Source organism: Empidonax traillii, unplaced genomic scaffold (assembly GCF_003031625.1).
Source record: "Empidonax traillii isolate 1590-97213 ecotype Southwest subspecies unplaced genomic scaffold, ASM303162v1 scaffold662:size427329, whole genome shotgun sequence".
Classification (NCBI taxonomy): domain Eukaryota; kingdom Metazoa; phylum Chordata; class Aves; order Passeriformes; family Tyrannidae; genus Empidonax; species Empidonax traillii.
The window spans coordinates 66295-86842 of record NW_020955855.1 but is presented as its reverse complement, the minus strand read 5'-3'; the positions used below and the strand labels follow the sequence as shown (position 1 = coordinate 86842).

Genomic DNA, 20548 nt, shown 5'->3' with positions numbered 1-20548 from the left:
TGCCCTGGGGGAAGAGACCAACTCCTATCCAACTACAACCTCCTTTCAGAGAGTTGTAGAGAGTGACGAGGTCTCCCCTGAGCCTCCTCTTCTCCAGGCTAAACAACCCCAGCTCCCTCAGCCTCTCCTCGTAGGACTTGTGCTTGAGTCCCTTCACCAGCCTTGTTGCTCTTTTCTGGACCTGCTCCAGCACCTCAATGTCCTTCTTGAACTGAGGGGCCCAGAACTGGACACAGCACTCAAGGTGTGGCCTCACCAACGCAGAGTACAGGGGAAGGATCACTTCCCTGCTCCTGCTGGCCACACTGTTCTTGATGCAGGCCAGGATGCCATTGGCCTTCTTGGTCACCTGGGCACACTGCTGGCTCATGCTCAGCTTCCTGTCAATTCAAACTCCCAGGACCCTTTCTGCCTGGCTGCTCTCCAGCCACTCTGTGCCCAGCCTGTAGCGCTGCAGGGGGTTGTTGTGGCCAAAGTGCAGGACCCGGCACTTGGCCTTGTTGAACCTCATCCCGTTGGAATCAGCCCATCTCTCCAGTCTATCCAGGTCCTTCTGCAGGGCCCTCCTGCCTTCCAGACGATCAACACTGCCCCCCAGCTTGGTGTCATCTGCAAATTTACTAATTATCGACTTAATCCTCTCATCTAAATGATCGTTAAAGATGTTAAACACGACTGGGCCCAGCACTGATCCCTGGGGAACACCACTGGTGACCGGTCGCCAGCTGGATGCAGCCCTGTTCACCAGCACTCTCTGGGCCTGGCCCTCCAGCCAGTTCTTAACCCATCAGAGAGTGCCCCTGTCCAAGCCATGGGCTGCCAGCTTTTCCAGGAGTATGCTGTGGGAGACGGTGCAAAGGCTTTGCTGAAGTCCAGCAAAGACATGCAAACACTGATGAGCAAACACATACACAATGTACCTAGTCATAGAATCTGTGGCATCTCTGTAGTCAAATTACAAGCCCCAGTTGTAAACATTATTTTCCTTGGGGAATATTTCAGTAATTAATGAATGCTGTTGTTATGTGGAGATGGAGCAGAGTGTGCTGACATTATCCTTTCCCCAGTGGTATAACTGGGACTGAACGATTCAAACAACTTCCTTCCCACCACACTAGGCAGAGCTGAACTTTAAAATGTGTCAGTATATATTTATACTCCTTCTTTTCCAAGGGCAGAAGGGCTGTTTAAGTCTTCCACATCTGGCTGCTCTCTCCCACCATTTTCCTGTGGGAAGTTCTTCTCTCACATCTTTGGCTACAGAGAAGGGGAAGAATAGCTGTTTAGGGGACTACACAGCAACCCAAAGGTCAGGGGAATCTTCCTGGGAAAGCTAATTAAAAGTATTGCTTTACTCTGAAAAGTGATTTTTTAAAAATTCTGGTCAGTTGTCTGAGTGACAGGGACATGCTGAATCACAGGAACTGATTTAGGACAACTGGAGGTTCTGATAAGTAGGAGCTCTGGGATACACTGTAAAACTGCTGAACTGAAATGAAAATATATGTGAACATCAAGTAATAGACTGTTAGTTAATTAATTAAGGATCAGTGACACTGATGTAGAATTGCCTTTGGCATTAAAATGAACTATCTGAAATATGTAGAGCAGCTCACGTTTCTCACAGTATGTCTATAGTGCACAATTGGCATGGACTGTCAAAGCGCCTGACCAAACTTTTGGAGATCCAAATTCACACCTCAGGAAAAATCTGCTGAGACACAGCGGAGACACAAAGTTCTATATGAACGGTTACCAGAATCCAGAATCAAAGACTTGTTTGTTAAAAGATAACCTTGCATCCTTTACATAGAGGTTTGTTCTCAAGTGTGAAGGTTTTGTTGGTTTGTTGTTTTTTTTTTTCAGGAATCCCAGAAGCTCAGTGAGACATCTGTTATCTGGTTAGCCAGGCTTTCTTTATAAATCACAGGAAAGGTACTTTCTTCTCTCTAAACTGAAAGTTTGGACGCTTCAAGACAGCTGAGTGTCTGAGGACATTAACTCATAGAGTCCATGGGCTCTGTTGATGCTGCGAAAGAAGAAGAGTTTATGGTTCAAAAGCTGTTCTGAGCTTTAGCTAGGCTTTAAGCTTTAGCTAAGAACTTGTAACAATGACAGTGCCCAACAGCATCACTTTTCCAGGATCGTATTTAGGAAGGAGTTCCAGTTTAAGCTTTAGCACTTCACTTCTGCTGGAACACATTATTTTTCTCTTTCTGCTGTTCCCCATACCAGATAAGCCTGTATTGGCAGATGCCAGTTTTATGCAGAACTCCTTTGAGTAATGCATATATGCATAAATAGTGCATACAATTTCTGAAGTCAACTAGCACCTCTACACAGATCAGACTGAAAAACTTGCAGCTGTTTCATGTCTTAGAAAGAGTCAAAACCCAAAATCACTACCCCATCTTAATTTAAGAGATTACCTCCTCCACTTCTTTCACACAAATTAAGGTGTCAATTTGATGTACAGCTCATGTGGAAAAGTAGAAGAGATGAAAAGAAGCCAACTCTCACAATCCCATAAGGCACATTTCTCTCTCTAAATGTGCCAAAACTCATGTTGCAGCTTCAGCTTCTGCAAGGCAGCTAATACTGCCTTACTGAGGCAATTCATGTGATTCATTATAGCTAGTCAAACCCTAAGTACTTAGAAAAATTCTGAGCCCAGAAGAGAATATACTGAGCCTGTGAACAGACTGTATAGCAGTGGTTAATATGTAGCAACCTGTTGATAACAGAAACAAAAAGTACGTTTTCTTTGCTGATGCAGCTGTGAAAGTTTCTTGGCATGAGTTCCTTCAGTTCCTTCTACTTTTAGAAATTTAATTGCTATGGCCTCAGTTGCTCAACACCTGAGACTTGCCATAGGTTGCTGGAGGTAACACTGGTTACCTCAGTGTTGTTCACTGGAAAACAGGAGATGATTGCAGCTCTCCTGCCACTCCCCCTTACACACCCCTTGGTACACCCCCTTGAAGTCTCAAATGGCAAGCCTGCTTTAGGCAGTTGAGGATCAAGTCCGGCTAGAACTTTTTTCCTACTGTGGAAAAGCAATAATTCATTTTTTGACTCAACATAGCCAAGATCTCTAAAGAAAATAAATCCCCAAACTGTTAAAAATTGTCATCCAGTGTTCATGTAAATATTCTTTTAAATCTTCATACCTTTTTTCCCCTGCAAATGAATTATTTACAGACATACACTACTTTTCTGTGATTTATTTAAATGCTCTTTAGTTGTTTTTCAATCTAATAAAATACAGTGGGTTTTATTTATTAACAAATATTTAAAATACTCCTTGGCTGGTTTTCTCCTTTGCAAACTTCTTTCCCTTCTGTGTTTGTATTTTAAAAGTTTAAAGGACAATCTGTCCTGCATAATAAAAGTCCTTAGTTATCTAATAGCTAAATGTATTCCCTGGTGGCCAAAACCTGAAGTTTGTGTTCTGCTACATAATTCTGTCATGACCTGATGAGAATTAACCTGTTTGCAAGGAAGAACATCTTCATTTTTATGGAATTTCTGTTCTGCACAGAATCACTGACTATGAATAACGTGTTCGTGAACTAGATGGAGAAGAGGGAAGGGACTAGAGCTCAGCCTCCTCCCCTCAAATCACCAGCAATCACAGGTCACAAGGGTATTAAAGGCACCACTAAGTACCTTCCCTCAGACAAAATTTCTCCGAAAACATTAATTAATAGAATTAATGTACCTATCCCCATAACTAAGTACCCATAAGTAAACTTTATTTTATAAGGTGTAATAACTTTGTTGGTAAAGTTAGGTTGGTTAGAGAAATGTTTTCTTTCCCTTTCTTTTTCCTCTTTGCCACTCCTCTGGTTTTTTGAATCTTTTTGTGTGATATATTAATGACTCGTAATTCTGAGCTAATTCTGCTTTACACTTTAGTTAAAATCAGTATTGTGACCTGGATCTAAAATTACGTAAGGCTCCAAAAATTGTGATAGTTGTTTAAAAGTCACCTGGATTTTCAATGTTAAGTTTTATGCTATTTATCTTCAGAGCCTTATTTTCTGAGCCTCATTTGGATCAAGATACACATTTCCCAGGTTTTTCTTTACAGTGCAAAAGGAAATTTTCTCCCATATTTAGACTGTAGGGGTTGAAGATCAAGCATTTAAAGACTTCAGGTGAAAGTGTAGAAATCGGTAGTACTGATGCCTGTTATCATGGCACAACTCTCTAAATCTCCCAAAAATCTACAGTACACTCTGAAATTCAGAAGAAAAGAGGTGTATCTCTGTATACATACCATCTCCACTATATTATGGATTTCTTCTTCAGGTTCAGTCCCCTTACCCTCCCAGACACAGGTGATCACCATATTCTCACTGACTGGCCAGTATTTCTTTCATGCCTCTATTTAGTAATTTGATTTGGTGGAAACCATTTAACAGCAGACTGATTCACCAAGACTGAAAACTGGGAAAATAAGGCTACTTTACGTGATTAAATGGAAAAAGAACACGTTTAAACTTCAAGACATTGTTTACTATGTGTTCATTAAGTATATTAATACTACCTCTTCAACAGTTCCTCCTCTGAATACATCACATAGGACAATAAATACTCAGAACAGAAACAATAAATAGAAAAACCGAGTGAAAAACAGGAAGGTGAAAAGAATACATTAATGGAGGAAAACACTATAATTTGCAGAGTGCGACACAGTCCTACATGTAGAAGATGATGGGGATGAGGGAGAGGACTAGTTATTTTTTTTACCTTTGTTTTGTACACATAGCAAAAATCTCCTTGCATTTATCAGCTAGAAAATGTGGTGAAGAATGGTTATTTTGTATTCATGCAGTTACAGCACATACAGTACAGCAAGAATATGCTGGGTAACTGGAAATTTCACAAAACTAATTTTGTATCACAGATTTGGTGAGACTAATGTATTTTGTTGCTCCTGATTATTTTAGCATCTGACTTCTGATGTAATATAATCACATAGAGCACTTAGTAAAATGTTTGTATTTACAAATTCAGTTACTTGAAAATTACCCTTAAATAGTATTCAGATGATTTTATGTATCGCATACACAATGTCTTGATATGGATTATTCAGTCAAAACTTGTTGTCCTGCACACGTGGCAAGGGCAAGAACAAATAACTTTCTGACTGCCAATGTTTTGGTTGAATAGGCTTCCTGTTAGTTACATGACTTCTCTGGATATCTGATGCGCATTGTGAAAAAATCTTCGCTGTACTGCTTACCTTACTGATGTAGCTATTTCTTAGTAGGCTGATGACACTCCTTACCCATACCTGAAACGTCCAGAAAAGGAAAGATGAGAAATTCTACTGAGAATTTAAATGTAAAAGTAGTCCAACCACATGGGAGCACAACATGACTGTTTAACAGAATGGTCCATGATTATTCTTCTGCAAATAAACTGAGAATAGTTAATCAATCAGAGCCATAAATTCACTTATGTAGTGCTAAGTCACTAAACAATTACACCCAAATATGTTTCTCCTCTTCTTATCTTCTCAGACTGGCCCTCTGCATGATCGTACGAAGCAAGAGTCTCACAGAATGAGAACTCAATCAGAGTTTATGTTTAACTTCTTTCAAATTTACAGTTCTGAAAGAGTTTCCTCGTAGAGGGAGAAAGCAAAACCTAGCCAGGTTAGAGATTGTATTTAAGCTACTTTTGAAAGGAGATAATTTTTATCTCCTATCAATGTTTATGTCCTAGTCTCAACAAGGACATCAAAAATACTTTTGAGTATAGCAGTTCAGGCACTATCCAATAACAGGCTGCGAGGACCTCATTCACCTGGATTAATTCCTGCCTGTTTACCTCTAGTCATGGAGCCAATGGAGCTCATTGTTGACTCCAAACATACTCAGGAAGCCTTGGTAAATAAACAACAAATTCTTGGGCATGTTTGATGTCAGCACTGAACCTCATGACTAGTTTCTTACCTACCTGTTTTAAAGCTGGACTGTATGTTTGTGAGCTGCAGTTGCAATTTGACTGCAGGATATAATCACAGAATCATTAAGCTTGGATACATGCATGCATTTCCTGTGATGCTGCAAAACCAGTGAATTGGAACAACTGCTATTTGCTTTAATTATGTGGTACATTAGTGCATACCAAACATTTGAATCAAAACTGACACATATACAAGTCGCCAGTAACAAATTGAAGGCTGACACCCTCCAAATGGGAACTGTTCCAAAAGCAGGCATTTTACCTTGGCTGTACAGTCAGTAGGAAAGGACTTACTACTGAAGAAAACGAAAGCTAGGGCTGCACGGGACTATCAGAATCCCCAGAAACATGCTCGCTGAAGTTTGTGACACTTGTTACTTTTTATAAAAGCAGTTATGAATCTGTCTACATTTCAATGGCACCACAGTGACTGAGAGAGTAGGGGGAAACATTTCAGTTGTTAAAAGAGCCACGTAGTATAATCAGAGCTGAAATAATACCCCATTAGTGCTAGATGTAAGTATTTAATTTCATACTTTACAGGCTGTTTTGACAGAGAAAGACACGCATACATACACATTTGCTTTAGGTGGAATCTTTACAGAAGAAAAATCCTTTAGTAAAATATCTGAAAACCCACACTAATAAGTACTTATTTTTAACAGTAAGGACTACTGTCAGCCATTGTGGATAGAATTGTATTTAAGACAGACAACTTGCTCAAAGAACAAATTGCATTTATATCCAAAAAGTGAAACAGAAGGGAATATATTCAACCTGTAAGTCCTCTACCAAGAAAAAAAAAAGAAAACTAGAGTTGCTGAAAACGGTCCAAACCTTCACAGGCTTTGCCTACATCCTTTACAGAACGTGGCATTAGTCTCTTTAGTCTCTCCAAATCATATGGATTTGGAGTGGGTAGAAGAACTTAGGGCTGGCATGAAATCTTTATGGAAATATGTTAGCTTAATTTTTCGTGAAATGTAAGCCCAGTGACTAGCTTGAACTGAGGAAAGCTGGAAATTATATGTAATCACTTGTCTTTTTCAAATATTATTTGAAGCAAATTTGAAGGCCTGTTCATAGAAATTTACATAAGAGTTTAACTCAGCAGTGAAACGTTAGTTATATGAGATCTGGTGGCAGCACCAGCCAGGTCTGGGCATCATGAAAAAGCTTGTTAGAAAGTTGTGATCTAAGCAAAAAGAGTTATGTTTAAACATGCCACATAAAAAATCAAAGATAAGGCTTTTTTTCACAAGTCAGCTGTATCATATATGCACATATAAATGTACACACACATACACACTATATATGGTGACAGAATATCACGGAAAAGAGACAAGCAGATCCATAGCCAAAATTTGGAAAGGACTGTAATGAATTTTACATATTCATAGAATCTCAGAATATTCTGAGCTGAAAGGGACCCACTAGGATCATTGAAATCCAGCTCCTGGCCCTGCATAGGATAGCCCTAAGAATCGTGCCATGATTCATGCCATGTGTCTGAGAGCATTGTCCAAAGGCATCTTGAACTCTGTCTGGTTTGGCTCTGTTACCACTTCCCTGGAGCACCTGTTGCAGTGCCCAACCACCCTCTGGATGAAGAACCTTTTTCTAATATCCAGCCTAAACCTCCCCTAGCACAACTTCAGGCCATTCCCTTGGGTCCTGTCACTAGTCAACACAAAGAAGAGATCAGTGCCTGCCCCTTCTCTTTCCCTCACAAGGAAGTTGTAACTGCAGTGAGGTCTCCCCTCAGTCTCCTCTTCTCCAGGTTGAATAGACCAAGTGACCTCAGCTGCTACTCATACGGTTTCCCCTCAAGGCCCTTCACCATCTTTGTACCCTCCTTTGGACACTCTCTAGTAGCTTTATACTCTTCTTATATTGTGGTGCCCAAAACTGCACACAATATTCAAGGTGAGGCCACCCCAGTGCAGAGCAGAGTCAGACAATCATCTTCCCCAGCTGGCTGGGAGATTCATTTTATAGTGTTGAAAGGAAAGGGCCTATGTAAGTGCAGGGAGAAAAAAATGATGATCACAAGTTTTATTCTGGGTATTCTTAATATTATTCTTAGCATTAGCTATTCTTAGCCTAAGGCTATTCTTAGCCTCAAAATGAGTTTTTAAAGATATCTGGCTGAGCAAAATTATTTGAACTATTTAGGCTGAAGCAAAGGGAGGCAAAAAACTCTCCAATCTGCACAGATAGAGTTGCCAAGTCTCAGGTATCTGAAGCAAATACGACAAGGCTCGTAGGAAGAGGCAGATTGAAGGAGAGGAAGGCTGACAACACTGTAATGAAAAGAAGCTGCACTGTGCGTGTGACCAGCTGTACCATCCTGTGACGCTTTCTGCTGCTCTCAGTCCAATGTTGCCTATGATGTCTCCCAAAGGAAACATACAAAGCGTTATCTGCTAGGATCGACGGGACGACTCTTCCACCTTCATTCCCACCGCTCCCTGGAGCTTCTCCACAAAACCCCACCACATGTTCCCGACAGGTACCCCTAAAAATTGATCCAGCAAGCGGCAAAGGGGCGGCTGGGAGGCGGCCAGCCCGGGAGCAGCCGCTCCTCCCGCCCCCCAGAGCAAGGCCAGGGCAGGCACCCCCCTCCCGCGGGCTCACCCGGCTGAAGCTGCGGGGGAAAGTGTTTCAGAGGAGGCTCATGAACCCCCCGCCGGGGCTGTTGGCGTGCAGAACATATAAGCACTCGAGGCAGAGCGAGGTTAGAGCACCCTGTGGTTGCTCCTAATGAGACGAGGGAGAACGTCGCGGGTGGGACTCTGAATGTCGCTCCCGCAGGGGTGCGGAGAATCTGCAAGGGCTGGGGGTGTCTGTGTAGGCTCTGAGGCGGCGGGGTCGGGGCTGCCTGGCCTCCCTTCCCCGAGGCACACGGCGGAGAACGCGCTCCGATCCTTCGGAGAAGACCCCCGATCCCCCGCCCCGATCCCCCGCCTCCTAAAGGGAGAAAAGGAGGGAACAGTGCAAAGGGGTCGGCGGGGTGGGGTTTGCCGGCCCGCACGTGTGGGAAGGCCGGGCAAGTGGGCTCTGTGACGGGAACAGCGCCCCAGCTTTCGGCGCCGAGAGGGACCCGCCGCTGCCAGCGCAGCTCCGCGCAGCCCGCAGGGAGCCGTGCCCGCGCCCCCGTAAGTGTCTCCCTCTCCCTCCTTTCCCTTCCTCGGCACCGGGTGGGCGAGGGGTTGGAGGAAGCGCCGCTGCCGGAGCCTCTCAGCTGGCTTGGAGGTGCTGGCGAGGGGGTCCCACGTTCCAGCCAGGCGAGAGCCCCCGGTGTGCGGCCGGAGGGGCGCTGACCCCCCCCCCCCCCCCCCCCCCCCCCCCCCCCCCCCCGTCTGCGCCCAGTAGTTATTCTTAGCGCCGGGCGACTTGCGCGGAGAGAGGCAAGGACTTTTCTGCTGCCTTTTAAAGTCCGCTGTGGGGGAAGCGGCGCTGGCGTTTCCCTGCTGGCCCTGGCGCGGGGCACAAGGGGAAAGGGACCCGAGCGCTGCTGGGCAGCGGGTGTGGGACCTTGTCTGCTGGTCCTGGGGCAGCATCTGCTGCTACTTTAAGTTTGGAGGCGTGGATGGGTGAAACGGCGCTCCCTGGCTTTCCGACGAGCTCGATCTAAGACTGTACCTGCTGGAGTTGCCGTCCGTGTGCAGGTGCTGCCCGTGTTGCAGGGGTTTACTGACTCAAAGCACACAGTGCAACCACAGTTCTTCAGTGCGTTTTGGGAAGCTGGGGAAATCACACTTCAGTGGAGAGCATGAAGTGGGTGCAGGTCCCTAACTGTGGTAAGGCAAGTTTAGGAAACATAAGATTGTTCCCTTCTGCCAACTTTGCATGTTTAAACATAGAAATATGTTTGAAGTGTAAGTCAGTCAACATATAATAATGGCAGCTGGAGAAAACTAGTCCAATAAAATAAATTTAAAATTTGAGGTGTCTAAAGCAACAGAACATAAATCTTATGTTTGAAATATTAAGTATCACTCGAGATTCATGATAACATTTGGATGGTAGAGTGCTGTGCATCTAATGCAAGTCTTGGGTCTGGGTGAACTCCATTAATTCGGCTGAATTACCTTAGTTTTGGGGGAGTGGAGTTATCACACCGCTTGGTTCTGGCAGTGCATGTAGTTTCTTCTGATTTTTATGCCGGTGCTTAACACATGATTCCAGCAAAAGTAACTCACTTATGAAAGGAATGTAAGTTTCCTGAAGTTTGGCCCCAGGTGTGAAAGGAATTATTTCAAGCCTCCCATCTGCTTCAAGTATAATAATACCTAACATTATTTGAAAAGTTTTCAAACATTTCTCTTTGTATTGTTCATATTAAAACCAAAACAAATATATTGAGAGGCTTTCAGATGTTTCAGAGATGGCAAATACAAGACAGGGATCACGGCATATAGAACTTGTATATATTGAAACAAGCTGCTGGTAGTTTGTTTATGCTAGAAAGACAAAACACATTGTATGAAAAGTTCACATAGACACTGTGCAGATCCAGTACACAGTGGCTCTTGGATTAGAATTTGGATTACACACTGTGGAAAATGTTTTGAATTCTGGTTTGTGTCACCTAATGGCATTATAACATTAAGACTGATTGTAAAAATAGGCATCAGGCCCATAAAATAAACTTGTTTTCATTGATATCTATAACGTACAATATAGTCAGACATAAAAAGACATGGTGCCTGACTGCCCTGCTCCTGTAAGCAGATCTCCATTGGTGCAATTAATTCCATTTGACTCTACCCTGTCCACACAATTCTGAACCCCACTGGGCTCTGATACAAATTGGAACAGGAGCAGAACAACCCCACAGAGACATAAGTAGCTGGTTTTATATCTTATGAAAATGCAGTGATCATTTGTACTAATGGCATACATTTTTACTCTGATGCCACATATTGCGATGAAGATTATTCATGCACGGAGTAATCTTCTGTCTAACTGATGTTACTCAAATATAACTTTTGATTCTTCAGATGTGGATGAAAACTGGCCCTTTGTGAAGTTTTAATGCAGCGATGCTTTTGATCCTGAAGCTCAGTATGTTGGCTAGTGTGTACATGCATAAATGGTCTGAACAAAGCTGTTGACCTCAGTAAAAGTGTACTTGATAACATGCATGACTGTGTAGTTGTTTCTAGCTTTGTACACACAGATTAAATCAAAATCAGTTTCAACTTTCTTAATAATCATAGAATCACAGAATACCCTGAGTAAGAAGGGACCCACAAGGATCATTGGAGTCCAGCTCCTGACCCTGCACAGGACAGCCCCAAGAATCACACCATGCCTGAGAGCATTGTGTTAATAAATTAATGTACTTAGCATATTTTCAACCTGCCTGTATATACTTCTAATTTTTTTAAGTTTAAGATTTTAGTTAATAAGGTACTCAGGGGTGACAATGACTTTGGAGTCAATGTGTTGTTACTGATGCCATTTGTGAGCTACTTTATGGGGATATTTGATGTATTAATATGTTGGCATAATAAGTGGCAGTGAATACAGAAAAACGGGCAAGATAGAAGAAGAATAATTTAAAACATTTTAAAAATTTTTCACTTTTTAAGTGTTTTGGTAACAATGTATTTTGAAGGAGGAGGTGGTTTCTTTTTGTAAATCAGTAATTGCAGATGGATGTGACAGAGGCTCAAACCAGTCAAGACTCCTGGGTAAGTATGTTGGATATAAGAACCCAGCAGGAGATCTTGAGGTGAAGAGAACTGCAAAAGACCCACCTATCTTAAGTGAAAAGATGTGAATCTTAATTTTACAAGTGTAGGGACCAAAATGGGACAGAGATTGAAAACACACATCAGCTTAAGTCAGTGTAGGTTTTACCTTGTTTAAAAATGCATATTACATCTATGTTTCTTCTTGCATGTACTGCAGAGTAACTGAGAAAAGCTGCCACTGGTGTTCATTGCAATATGAGATGTATTGAAAGGTGCTTGAAGATTTAGTTCCTCCTTTCATGCCATGGCAGATTTTTGTTCATTTTGCAGTGGACCATATGTTTAAGGCAGAGGCGAACGAAGGGAAAAAACTACAAATGATCAGAAAGGAACGTAAACTATATCTCATTCCCTAAGTTTACAGCTTTATTCATACACCTTTTGATCATCTTTACTTGTGTTGGTTCCATAGGTATTTTGGCATCCATCCATCATGATACAGGTATCACATGACACTAAAAAAAACTCCCCAACTAGATGTGGCATGCTTTCCTGGTTTGCCTGCTGTTCTATTTTTAATCAGAATTCTCTCTAGCTCATACAATGATAATACTTCAGGAGAAAGCCCTTTAGGAAATTTTCCTTCACATAGGCAATATTAGGTAGAGCATTAATATAAAATATAAAATGTGCGGTAGGATCCTGGTCCTGTCTTTGACTTATTATTCATTTTTTATACTAGAATGAGTGATTTTCTGCCATTTCTTTTCTCCTCAGGTACCTCCCAGGCATTTGGTAATCTATCAATGCCACATAGCCAAACAGTTAGCAATGTCATTTTAATGCATATTTGTGACTTTAAAGCAGAACTTCATGTTTTCATGTTAGCTCTTTCTGTACTAAGATACAAACAATTATTTTATATGCTGCTGAAATTATTTAAAAGTATATAAAAATATTTGGAGTCATGCTTCTGTGTCAGTAAGTTTTCATGTATCTGAAAGTGCCCAGCTTCGTGATACCTTTGTTGTTTATCACATCGCCTTTGATCCCTCAGTGTTATGATACAGTTCCGATGCTCAGTCTTGTTGATTCTCATCCTTCTGTTTGTTCTCCAGTTGGAGTAAGACTCATCTTCATTCCACTGGTGGTAAGTCAATTGACAGGGCTGTTGGAAGCAAACAGTTGAGCTTTCAGAAAATGACAAACGTGTCCTCCTCTCTGCTGGGAAAAGCATTTGTGTAAGTGATCTGCCACTACAGCTCCAGTGAGAGTTATAAAGGTTACTAGTGAAAGTGGCTTCTGGGATTCCTAAGTTTAGTCATTGCTGACAGTCATCTAAGATCCGCAGTACTATCTTGCGTGATCTCAAAATTGTAATTTATCTGAGTGGGCATACTCCAGGGGGAAGATGATTTAGAAACACACTGAATGTTGTCATTGTCCTTAACATTTGAGTTCCTGCATAGGATTGCATATGTGTGGAATGAGATTTCTGAATGAGATACTGATGGGAAATGTGTTGCATGTGCTTGACCACAGAATGAGCTCAGAACATCTTGTTCTACACACATCTGGAGAAGAAATGCACCATTACCTCAAATAAAACATTCTGCTTGTGAGATGATTGTTGAAGGTCTCTTAGTGCCAATATATGGGCTACAGCAATTATGTACACAGATGAATAGCCTTTAGTTCCCTCAGTCTTACTTGATCATGAAGTCCTGTAGAAAAGAGGGTGGGCAGGTTGTGACAGTCTAAAAAATTAATACTTTAATGACTGCTGTTGAATCTGTTTTTATTGAATGTAACTAGGGGAGAGGTGCTACTGGCATAGCATACATAGACAATTATCGTATCTATGCCTTACTGTGGACGTTAAGGTTCTGTCCTAAACTGCATACGCTCCCATGTTTGTGTCACGTATGTGACGGTTGTGTATATATGTAAGCAGCCCCCCAAGACATGTTATAAAGAAGTAAGTGTTAAACTGGAGTAGAATATTTTATGGTTTAAAGTTAGTTAAAGAGGTCCTCACAAAAAAGTGTACTTTCATTAACATATTGTAAAAATTAATAGAACCCAAAGACGGAGCCTCTCAAAATGTTGCCCAGACAGCTGTGAACTTTTTAATGGTATGGAATAGCAACACCGTTGTTTTGATGACAGCTAGCTACTCTAGTTTGGACTATGGCTTCTAGAAACATTATCTAAACTAGTTTACATAAAAATCCAGGCCACCATAGGATGGCTTCTGCAACGCTGATTTTGGAAGGGTGAAATCTCTTATTCATATACTTCTGCATGGTTGCATGCCTCTGACAAGTAGAAGTAAACCGTCACACAGGAAAAAAATGGAGGGAACAATCAAACACAAACCATCACGTGATTGTCATGCTTGTTCATTGGCTCTGGTTCTTCTTCCATCTCACTTCTGCAACTACCCTGTCCTACCACACCCAGCAGTTAATGTAGGTGAGCCATAAAGACCTCCATGCAGTTGCTAGAGAAAGGTTGTTTTTGGTGCCCTCAGTTCTCTGTGACAGCTCATCAGAAATGCAGTGGAGTGCACACAACATCTGCTGTTTCTGATAAGTAATCAGAATGGGCAGAGTCAGTGTTTGTGGTTCAGTGTTTCACTGCTGTTCTATCATTAATGCCTCTTCGTGATGGTAACATCAGTTTTTAGAGGTCTTGGATGACTGTTCTCACTAAATGACCTCATTTCTGAAAATTACTTTGTCAGATGTGCTACCAGAAAGGGATGATTAGATTAATCCAATTTACTGGTTACTGGAGTTTTTGTGAATTTAACTGCTGTAGAAAGGTAACAAAATGTAGAAAGGTGTCAACTGACAAAATGCAAATAGATAAATTTTCTTATGCAGGGAACTTAACTAGGAAACATTTGACGATTGAGATTTGATTGAAGGAAAAGACAAACTGTACCAATAATTTTGCCAGACTTTTCTACCATCATCTGTGTTTAATATGCAAATTCGCTTCACTTTGTGCTTTTTGCTTTCCAGATTATTTTTTTTTCAGAAATAAATTTATTTTTGCTTTAAAGAACATTTTGCTTTATGTGACTCTTTTTGGGAAGAGGGAGTTGGATTACATGCCATCTAATCTTCATCACTGTGAAAACAGTAAATGATGGGGATAAGCTGTTCTATAGCTGTGTGAATTCATGTAGCTAATCCCTACTCCTTGCCCATTTTCTTTGAGATTAGTTAGTTCTCTTCCTGGAGTTGGATTGCAAGCTATTTGACAACATGGGAAAGTGATTGGTTTTATTTTTTTTTGTTTGTGGAATACCTTATGCATTGTGGTTATGACATAAATAATAATTGAAATGGAATTTGGAAGGGATTAGTATTGTCCTTATCTCCACATTATTTAAGGAAAATGTAACATTTGGATATCATGAAGATATCTGGTTACTCACATGAGGACCTAAACTAATTCCTCTGAATTCACTGTTTATGAACAATTTGTTGTAATATTGATTGTATTTTGCCCTTGAATGTTTTTGGACTGTCATGCAGTTGAGAGAAAACAATGGGATGTGACTTGCCATTAAATACTTTCACCACTGTGAATGAGTTGAAAATCTTGTGGATATATAGAATTAGCATGCATGTGTGGTTCTTTTCAAAGGTACAGTGCTTCAGTGTGCTTTTTAGAAGCTATAGTTTAGATGATTAGGCAGTATTTTTGATCCTTGTTATGACAGCCTAACTTGTTTTAAGGTTTAAAGTAATAGTAAGTATTTGAGAGCGGTAAGTTGCAGAACTTAGTTGCTGTGTTCTGCTATATGGATTTGAAGAGAGGGAGACCTTTTAAGGGTAGTACTGAGGAAGTATCATGAAACATCAGGCTTGTTATGTGTAACTTGGGACAGCAAAAATTCTCACATGTTTTTGCAATAATAGGTACATTAATATGCAATTTGTACATATTGTTGCTTTTCCTCAGCGATATGTTTTTAGAAAAATCTTGATGCCTTACATCTTACCAAACTCTGTCCACCCTCCTTCTTTACAAAGACTCAAGGAGGAGCCCTGCGTGGTTACTGATAAGGAGGGGCTGTTCTGCAGGTATAATAAGGTCTCCCCGCTATGTGAAGAGGGGAGTCCTGAGCTGGAGGTTTCCTTCAGGCCTGTTTGTAGCAGGTGCCTCCTACATCTATGAATGTGCTTTTTTTAAAAATATTTTTCAGTAAGGCATGAGTATGCACTAGGTAAATTGCTGCGCTGACAAACTAATAAGAGAAACATTGCAGTTATCTACAACTAGATCAGTAAAAAGAGTTAATGTTAAAAATTCAGTTATATGGGTTACCAAGTAGTACATGGTGCTTCAATAGAAATACTATGAGATTTGCAAATATAATATTCACTGTCAGAGGGAAAAGTCCAGAGAAGTTGAAATTAGTACTTTTTAAAATACCATCTATGAGGAGACTTCCTGTTGTAACTAAAAGGCCTGCTTTGAGGGTTCCACTGTCTTCAGGTGGCCTGTGTACCCGACCTTACCATCCTTTGATATGTATCTTATCCTTTGTGTTAGTTTAATTCCATGCCCCAAATCTGAATTGGCTCGAATAGTTGTTATGAATAAAGATTCAAATAACCCCTAAAGAAGCCTCAATGGTGAGTTGCGGTTCCTCACATTCTCATAGTGCTGTCTTTCCTGTTTCCCAACCTACTTTTCAGAGCAGTAGAGACTGCTATATTTCATGTTTACATCAGTTTGTATAGAATAACTCCACAGTCTGTAGAGTTTTGTGCTGGTGTAAACAAACAACGCCTACAACCCCATAACCTGACCATGACAGAGCTAAAATTGTGTTTGGAAACAAGAGTTTATGGAGGTGAAGTATTTTTCCTAAGGTCTGTATGTAACTGCCTTCTCCCAGCGTTTGTGTTCTTCTCCTTCTTGTTTCAAAACCAAAGGGATTCTTCTCATTTGTCCATTTATGTGAAAAATGTAAATTCCTGACAGAAAGCTGATGTACTTGACTCTTCTTGGAACCTAAACAACTGAGTAGAATTTAAGTGCATTCATCATATTTAGTTGAGATGATATTTAGAGCTCCCATATTGCCAAGATCTCTGTTTTTTGCTCAGAGAAGTATATGGTTGGTGCAACACAACATCCAGGAAAATAATGAGAGAGACCATTGTATTTGAAAGACCTTTTGGAATGTACGGGGGCGGAACAGTGGCAAACTTATGTCATGCCACTTATGAGAGAAAAAAAAAGTATTACGAGGTCCTCTGTAGCAGTTTGTTCTCTGTAGCAGAAGATGAGATGCTGCACAGGGAAACAGTGGTGATTCACAGAGTGTTTGCTCCTGAGAGTTTGAGTGGGTTTAAGATGTGGTAGGCCCAGATCACCTGAGAGCGTGACTGAACGAGGCATTTAGTGCCATGGTGTACTTGACATGGTGGTGTTCAGTCGTAGATTGGAGCTGATTATCTCAGAGGTCATTTCTAACCTGATTGACTCTGTGATATCAACAAGCTTTTGCTGAGGCTACTTTAGATTTTTAAGACAATTACAAGAAGTTTTCAGGAGTTAAAAAGCAGATGTTCATGTGTCATTAGGAGAAATCTCATTTGTTCCATGAAAATGCAACTTTCATCATTGTGGCAGAGCCCAATGCTGAAAAATACCAAGTGGTAGCAAGTTTTATTTGCTGTGAGGTGTCCTGGTAGAACAACTGTCTTAGAGCAGTGAGGTACTCACTGTATGGTTTTTTCATGGTAGAGAAGAAACTGAGAGGGAAAAATCAGCCCTGTAACATACTTTCTCTAAGTGAAGGAAATCCGTTCTAATTGATTCAAATTTATTCCTTAGTGGGACACTACTTCTGAGTATCCAGTCCAGAATTGTTTGCAGTCTCCCATGCAATGTCCAGCTATTAGAAATATTTTATTAGACCATTGTAATTTATTTTTTAATTTATTACATACATGTGTCTTATTCTGAGGCAATTAGTTTCAACATCAGATTTAATAACCCCATTTTGTATTTCTAATTGTCCCAGTTATAAACATTTATAAACCTTCCTGCAGTTTTGTAGTACTCTGTAAAGCTTTCTATGGTGTTTAATTGCCTATATCCTCCACTTTGTTAGTTGTCTAAGCAAATAATTTTATATTTGTATTAAATAGAAGTGGTTTTTTTTCCATTTGACTGTTTTTCTGTCCTATGTAGTGACAGATGGCTTGCACTTAGTTCAATGAACCAGATGCAAAAAGAGCAGAATTTGCAGTAAAATATTGTTGATGTTGCATTTTTATTCCCACACAATAAATTAAGTCAGCTTTTTGATTATGTAAAGTGAATGTTTACACTCTTTCATTGAAATTAATTAAAATGTATCCACTATCTTCTGTGAAACAAGTAGATTTCCAATCTGGATGGGCTCATAGGTACAGTTTGGGCATTTGTTACTAAAGCCATGTCAGCATAAGAAGTTCTTGTATTGTGCTCCAGGCTGCTATCTCTTGTTCCTGCTCTAGTAACCATCCCTCTATGCCTGCACAGATGTTTGTGGTACTGTGCAATGAACTGGATTAGGAAACATTCATTTTTTTCCTTGGGATACTTTTGATTAAGGATCAGTTCCCTATTCCAGTTGGAATGGCCACACACATGGCTGTGCAGCCACAACTAAGGGATGGACACAGAGGAGAGAATAGAATAAGCGGTATGAACTGCTTCAATTGAACCACCATTGGAAGAAACTATTTAATAAGCTGTAAAACATACTGTAATTTCACTTTTCCCCTCTGATGTTTGTCTTCCTTTTAGACTGGCTTTTTTACCAAAGAAAGCATTAGTTGAAAAAATTTCATCAAAGGACTGTAATATCCCTCAAACTTTTTAAGGAAGTTTTGTCATTTAGAATCCTACTTTTCTTGCAACATAGGGACTCCTGTAGAGTTCAGTCTCATTCCTTTGGACAGAAGCTAAAGAAAGTACCAACTTTTTAATCAAGAAGGCATCACTTACCGAGTGTATTTTTGCTGATGCTCTTTTAGACTGCCTTGGTAAATGACTTTTGTGTGAAACTATATTGAATGAAGGACTTTCAATAGTTCCTACTTTTAATCTGTTACGTCTTTACCATAACTCTAGTTCCACTTCTGCATTTTTTACCTGATTCTGACTCTGTTTGGCTTTGTAAATAGAAAGTATATCCACAGGAACCCGTGAAATTACCAAAGTTGTAAAATGTCTCTTGTTCCCTTCCCCATCCCAAACATTCTCTCAACTCTCATTTGCATTTCTTAGTAGGCTATTATAACCTATCAGAATTTCTTTAAAAAAAGTATTCCAAGTTATTTTCTTATGCCTGTTTATGAAAACTGGCAGTATATTTGTCCAAACAGCTGTGTGATGATTGGTACAAATTACTCCTGTAGAAGATGGTTAGTAGGATAAGTATCTTCTTTTAATCTACATAGGAGAACAGTGAAATCCAGCATTTTGGCTTGGCCAAAACCTAGCTAATAGACATAGGGGTTTCAGTGTTCCATATGCTTTCTAAGGATTTGGTAACAAACATTGCTGATAAGACAGAGTTAGACCATGAGTTGGTTTAATTGCAACTGTTTGCAATTGGCAGAAAGGCAGCAGAAACACAGAATGATGTGAATGTTGTTCATAGTGTTCCCTGGAGGGACAGCTTGGGGTGGCTGGAAAGAAGCCTGGAACTGTAAGCAAAGAAGCTGTCCTGATACTTTGATTCCCGCTATGTTCAAGGAAACAGGACTCTGGAAACGCAGAGCAGGGCATGTGAGATGCGTGACATTGAATTTCATCACCTCGAGGGTTGGTGGAGCATCTGCTTTCTAGGGGGAAAAGCTTCCAAGTGCTATATGTGGACTCTTCTTTGATAGTAAACACACCCCTTGAAACCCCCATCCAAAGGCTGAAGGAAGGTCTGAAACAGTGGTATACACGAACATTATTCACAGTGCTACTTCTGTGGCGTTCTCATAGACAGCTGCCACGGCTGCTGCCTTGAGCGAAGAATCTTTGCATTTCTCTTAGAAAACTTAGAAAGCAGGATTTCGGGAACAACAACAAAGCCTCCATAAGCCTGGGAATCAGATCTGTGAACTGGGTAGGCTATAGAAATTCTCTGCCTGGATTTGGAACTGTGTCATCCAGGGAACTTGCGTAAGGCTGAATATTTTACCACAGATTTCTACTCTGGAGGCCCAGGAAGGGAAAGTTTGGATTGCCCCATCAGAAATACTGCAGTCCTTGACATTAGCATTTTTTTGACTGATACAGCTCTGCTGAAATGTATTTGGCTTGGTTCAGTATTGCTAATAAATTTGGTAAATTACTGAGCAGATCATAAGAACAGCTTTTTGAGCACAGACTCTGAGGAGAAGTGGGATATGCTTCAGAATAAGCAGAGAGAAATGGTAGTGTTAAAATCCCACTCAAGGTTACAAAATGGTAAAGTATATACCATGAGATGTATAAATGTGAAGTATATGCCATGTGCTCAAACTGATGTTTCAGAATATGATGCTACACACCAGGCTGCATAGTGAGGAGTGGCTGACCATCATAAGCAGTGAAGAATGGAAATCACAAAACTGTTGCTTGGATCCTGTGTGGGGTTTTTTTGCTCGCCTTTGATACTGATTTAACCATTTAGAGAGGTTCTCTTCATCCTTTGCATCTATCATTGAAGGCCTGTATTAAGGAAGCATGCCTGAACCTTCAGCCACTTCTGGGATCTTGCTCCCTAGTTAATACAGCATTGTATTGTGTATTGGACTGTGGAGATTTAGCAGTGTAATGCTGGGAAATTTTACAAATAAAAAACA

General features: G+C 40.7%; 1 protein-coding gene across 1 annotated transcript in view; it reads left to right on the top strand.

Moving 5' to 3' along the window:
- The first annotated feature begins 9018 nt into the window (after positions 1-9018).
- SLC7A2 (solute carrier family 7 member 2) overlaps positions 9019-20548 on the top strand; it is a 59269-nt gene continuing 47739 nt past the window's right edge. The window contains exon 1 of the mRNA XM_027899367.1: positions 9019-9136. The gene's annotated coding sequence lies outside the window, so the exon portion shown is untranslated. The remainder of the gene's footprint in view (positions 9137-20548) is intronic.